The sequence below is a fragment of the Pteronotus mesoamericanus genome, unplaced genomic scaffold, assembly GCF_021234165.1.
Source record: "Pteronotus mesoamericanus isolate MK-2021 breed Mesoamerican mustached bat unplaced genomic scaffold, CSHL_Meso_final contig_657, whole genome shotgun sequence".
Taxonomy (NCBI): domain Eukaryota; kingdom Metazoa; phylum Chordata; class Mammalia; order Chiroptera; family Mormoopidae; genus Pteronotus; species Pteronotus mesoamericanus.
The window spans coordinates 14,226,861-14,233,205 of record NW_026555229.1 but is presented as its reverse complement, the minus strand read 5'-3'; positions in this window follow the sequence as shown (position 1 = coordinate 14,233,205).

Genomic DNA, 6,345 nt, shown 5'->3' with positions numbered 1-6,345 from the left:
GCAGCAACAACCACCAAAGAAATCATTTTAAAAAATCCCTGCCACACTTTGGATCGTAGTCACAATGACTCATAGTGACTGATAATAGTGCCAGTCCAGCCTTGACCTCCTGCAGCGACTTCCATGAAAACAATTCCCTTGTTTCCTACCCACCTGTATCCCCCCAGTATCTGCCTGGCGATGACAGGAAAGAGTCCTCTGCGCTGGATAGGGAACCAAAAGCCTGGCTTCTCCAACACATCTGTACACTCCAAGGAACTACAGGAAGATTTGCTTACTTAACCATAATGAAGTTGTCATCAACAGGATGACACCAGGGAGATTCTGCAGAGCCACCCAACAGTCCTTAGAACTAGGCAGGCTAATGGGAATGGCCACTCTTAGACCCGCCGCGTGGTATCTGGGACTTTGGTATATTTTCATTTATACTAAATTTTTTTGGAGTGGGAAGGGGAAGTGGCTAATAAATTTTATCTTCTTTGATCACCTGTAGAAGTGAATGCACAGAATTTTAATTATTTTCTTTACTAGTGTAACTGAGTCTGGACCAGCTCTGCCAGGTGTTCATTGAGTGGCCTTGGTTAGTTGAAGGCTTCTTGCCTTCAAAACGGGGTGGATAGTGTTGACCTCAGGATCTCTTTAAAAGTTAAGTAAGATTTTATATATATTTTAAAATCATGTGGCACAGTGTTTGATCCACTGTAAGGATAGAATGAAGATCATTTCTTCGTTTTTCCCTTTTGTATCCTACACAGGGTACAGGGTACAAGCTCCTTTATTTAGAAAACATAGCTCAACTTCAGACATTCAGATATGATTAGTTTATCATTGACTTCCTGCACAAGACAGGTTGTTGAAGAGAAAGAATTTCTTGGGATACATTTCCTTGTATGTTTCTTTAGGTCAGCTTTGGACTCTTGTGGAAATAGCCTTTGGTATTTTCACATTTGGTTTTGAACCAGATATTACTAGCTATTGCTCTAAGTAGTTCATAATAATCTTATGCTCATCTCCAATTACCTGGGAACTAGAATCCTACCAACAGCCTCTTATTATAATCCAGAGACCTAACCAAAAAGTGGGAGAGAGAAAATTACTTTAACATTGTGTCTCTTTGGAAAGGATATCTATAAATCAGTAAGAAAAACAGATGAACTTTCCATCCATCCATCCATCCATCCATGCATGTGTCCATTCACCTACACACTCACTTGCTCAGCCCACTTGTTCTAGGCTTTTTGGTTGCATTTTCCTAATAGTATTACAAAGCTTTTTGAGGAAGAAGCTTAATATATTCTGTAGGTGCCTAGGAAAGCTATTTGTGTTGTAGATGCCACCTATAATATAAGAAATTTCAATCCACCAAAAATTGGCATAGATTCCAAATACTAGGCTTGTGAAAAGTAAACATACCTATGCAATGCAAGCATTGTTACTATGACTATCTCCAGTGACCTGTAAACACTGTATCAGTATAATACTTATTGCAAAAAAGCAATCAGTTGTTCATTTGAAATATGAAAGGAGCACCCTGGCTGGAGTGACTCAGTTGGCTGGGCACCATCCTGCAAAGCAAAGGGCCATTGCTTTGATTCCCAGGCAAGGCACATGCATGGGTTGTGGGTTCAGACCCTTGGCGAGGCACATGTGGGAGGCAACCAACTGATGTTTCTCTCTCGCATTGGTATTTCTCTCCTTCCTTTTTCCCTCTCTCTAAAAAAATAAATGAACATTTTAAAAAGAAATATCAGATGAACTATTCCATGAGCTTGCTAATTGTGCTTCTTGAAGGGGAAGGAACTAGTCAAGGGGCATGTATGAATGACCCACGGAGGTGGACAGTAGGGTGGGGACTGACGGTGGACACGGGAGGTGGGCTGGGTTGAGGAGAGCGAAGGGGGGAAAATTGATACAGTTGTAATAGAACAACAATAAAGTATTTAATACAAAAGGAAGACAGGGCTCTTTAGCTGTATTTGTGTCTTAACCAAAACAAACCAAATGGTTACTATTACATGATGATACCCAACAGTTATTGGGAATTTTTCTTTTACACATAATATCTCATTTAATCCCAACAATTTGGCAGGATAAAAATTATGACTTCTTAATTTTAGAAGTAGAAAACTGAAATTTAGAGAGAAAAACTTGCTCCAAGTCACATAGCTAGAATGTGACCAACAGAAATCAAATTCTGATCTTTCTTGACTCTAAAACCTGCACGTGCCCTTCCGTACCCTATACTGTGTTGAGTCCTGGGCTGGGGTCAGTGGGTCTTGAATGGCTCTGCCGCCATTTGTGTGACCCTGGATAGATTGCCATTTTCTTGGGTCTCATAATTTCATTTCTGCCCCTTTGTAAAAGATCTCAAAGTACCCATTGAACTCTGATTTTGATTATGCCCTTGCAGCACAGCCGAAGACTTATCAACATGGAGGCTGTCTCCCCACACATTGTATATTCATTCTCCACATGATCAGTGAATATGCCTTTATCAGTGTCACCAAGGAAGGAGCAACAACAATGACATCACTGCTAGGCATCCCTGGGACCTCTTCTCTGGAACAAGGCACCTAAGGGAAGCAAGGCAAGAGCTTGAATCCCATCTTTTCCTGTTAGGAGAAAAAAAATTCTCTTGACTGTTTAAGTCAGTTTGCATTATATTGCTGGTTTTGTGTAGATGGAAATCATTGCGATTGAAAGATGCTATGGCTTAAGCCTTAGGAATTGGTCCAGGGATAGAGATAGGGGAGGGAGTTTGGGAGGAGAGAAAGGAGGAAGGCTAGAAGAGAAGGGAAGAGGAGGGTTCAGCACAGCATAGTATTTTCAAGCATGGAGTCAGCCAGGTCATTATTGTGCTCTATGATCTCGGGGAACTCACGCAACCTTTCTACGTCTCAGTTTCCGCATCTTTAAAATGGAGATATGCATGGAACCTCCTTGGTAGAATTGTGAAGAGGATCAAATGAGCAGATATTTGTAAATTTAGAACAGTGCTTGGCAGGTAGTAAGCACTTTATAAGTGTTTGTCAAATAACTCAAGGGCATCCTGCCTGTGATTTGCACAGGAGTTTGTGCGCTAGCCCACCTCTGATGGGAGGGAGTGAGCTCCCTTCTGAGTTTGAAGACTCTCCAACGTACTTTATGAAGTGACAATGTGCGTGTCAGGTCATTCTTTCCGAGTTTCACAGGAGTGTGTAGAAGCCACAGAAGGCTCAGAAACCATCTAAAGGGAACCTGGCCATCAGCGTCACGATGGAGTTGAAACTGACCAGGTCTAGAACCAGAACACCCAGTTTGTTTCTCATCTGTGTGAACTCACTGGGACACTTGGGTGTGTCTCCTTTCGCCCCTGAAGGGGTGGAGAGTAACCAGGTGACCTCCTAACAAGGCCTCATAGTTTGTGGGTCTCATAATAACACCATCTCAATGAAGTCTGCAAGTTTACCTTTTACAAAGCATTGGTTCACACAGAAACTCTGTGAGGGAAGCAGGCCAAATATGCTTTTTCCTGGTTCACAGTGGAGAAGGGAAGCCAGCTGATACAGGGTTTGGTACCCGGTAAGTCACTGCTGAGGGTAAGTGCAGCTGAGTCTCACTGGGAAACTCTGGAAGCCAGTTTACAACACCTGCCTTGCTTCCTCCATCCAAGGATGACGGGTATTTATAGACAAACTCCTGCCAGTCATCATGGGGACATTAATTCCTGGCACTTTTGGCCTCTCGTGCATGTGAGACGGCCAGAGGGATCCAGAGGGACATGTGGGTATTGGCACTTGGGGGTAGGGTCCTGCACTGACGTGATTAGCATGAGGGGGAATGGGTGGTCGCTACCAGCATCTGTTATAGTCTCCTTCGGGAAAAATGCTCTTGTCACCTTTACTTGCAAATAGGTCCGTGAAATGTAGTTTTTAACTTGGGTACATTGCTATTTTCATCTCAGTCAAGGTTTTGAAGATAAGGAAATAGAGACATATGGTAAACTAACTAATGACCCCCCACCCCAAGACGGCCACATCCTAGTCCCTGGGACCTGTGAATATGTTACCTCACGTGGCAAAAGGACTTTGCAGATGTGAGACAATTCAGGCTATTGAGTTGGGAGATTCCGCTGGCTCATCCGGATGGACCTGATAAAATCACAAAGGTCCTTGTAAGAGGGAAGAGAGAAGTTGCCATTCTGCTGGCTTTGAGGATGAAGGAAGGGGTCAAAGACCAAACAGTGTGGGCATCCTGTAGAAGCTGGAAAAAGCAAAGAAACAGATCTCCCCTGAAGCCTCTAGAAGAAACACAGCGCTGCCAGTGCCTTGACTTCACATTTCTGACCTCCAAAAATCTAAGAGAGTAAGTTAGTATTAAGCCACTAAATTTGTGATAATTTGTTATGGTAGCAATAGGAAAATCATACAGAGAGAATGTATATTGGATGCATTAACATAAAGGTCTACCATAGATGTCTAGTGGGTAACTCAAACAACTTGTGCGAAACAGAAATCTTGATTTCTACCATTCTCACCCCTCCCCCAAACCTCTCCCCAGTCTCAAGAAACAGAACCATGTCATCCACCTGCTTCAGCCATAAACCTAGAAGACACCCTCGATTTCTAGCCCTTTCTCACATTCCCACTTCACATCTGTCAGCAAATCCGCTGGCTCTACTTTCGAGATAAAGCCCATGTCTAACCACCTCCCACGCCCTCCCGGCCATTCCAGCCCGTCGGTCTCGCCTGGGCCACTGCTGCAACAGCTTCTTACCGGGGCTCCCTGCTGCTGCTTCTACACTTCCTCTCAAATCCATTCTCCAGAGTCTCTTTTCTAAGAGCTTACTGGATCCTGTCGCTTCTCTGCCCAAATCCCTGCAATATCTTCCCATGGCATGGGGATGAAATACAAGGTGCTCACCGTAGTTGAAAGCCCTGCATGATCTGGCCCTGCCTGCCTTTCACCTTCTGTCCTATCATCCTGCTCTACAGCACTGCCTGTCTTGAAGTCTCTGACATGCCCAGGTGGTAGCTGCCTCTGAGCTGTTGCACCTGCTACTTGCTCTGCATAGAACCCTCCTTCTTCACAGAGTCACCCCTTCCCTCTACTACAACGTGGGCCTCAGAGAGGCCTCCCCTTTCCCTGCCATTCTACCTACTCTAACCTGCCCTTCCTTACCATTCCTGAGCTACTTATCCTGCTTTATCTTTCTTCATCACACTTCTCACTCTATGAAATTATATTATTTGTCTTCTCTGGGAAAATAGAAATCCTATGAGGACTAAGACTGCTTTATTACCTGCTGTGTTCATACATATGGTTGTTTCCTTGTAGGTGTCTGTCACAGTTAGTCAAAGACTGGTGGTAGCTTCTCACGTAGGTGTCTTTTACTCAGAACACTAATTAGTGCATTTTTATATAACCACCCACACCTTCTATGTCTTTATGCCTGAAAGAGAAACTGATCTTCAGCTCCCACTAATCCTGTCATAACTTAGAAGAGAAATTGTGAAGCGACTGTGACTTCGCTGAAAGTACAAGTCCTCCAACACAGCCCTTTTCAATCACAAATAGATCTTTCCCCCTCGCAAATAAGAGGGACCACTGTTCCGTAGGTATGTGGCTATTCACTGCTAGTTGGATTAATTATAGAAATTTCTTGCCTGGTGTTCTGACCTAACCCACTGCTTCTAGCTCACATTAAAATCTCCTGGTTTTAAAAATAGCCCTGCTCCTTTGCCCTTATGTAACTTTAAAATGCTTTAAAATTTAAGTTTTGTAAGCAGATGGAATGTATCTATCTTTACAGATTCCCTCCTAAGAGTATCTATCTCTTAGGCCCCTCCCCGGGCTCCAGAGTTTCTAGACTGTTCAACCTACCCCTTCTCAGGTGTATCCCACTGCTGATGGTGCTTAGCTGCAAACTGGAATAACATGGAGAGGTTTAACAACACTGATTCCTGGTCCCACCCTCGGGGTGCCTGACTCAGTTGGTCTGGGCTGTTGCCTGGGTACTGGGACTGGAATAGATCTCAGGTGATTCCAGATGTAGCCACAATGGAGAACCATCCCATCTAGTCCCTCTCACTGGACTCTCGAGAATAAGCAAACTCCCCAGACTGCTTGGAATTTGCCATACATGTCCTTAAATTCACAGAGGCCTGGCTTTTGCTTGATGACTCAGTGTTCGTAACAACACCCACCCAAGGAAACTTGATTCGATTTTACAGTTCCTTAGAGTTTGCGAAGACTTTTCCACACAGTATTTTTGGCTCCTCCCAGCATCCCCGGGAGGTGGGCCTTCAGGGCCAGAGGGGGCGGTGGAGCTGGAGCAGCGGTCTGCAGAGCTAGGGCTGCGGTGGC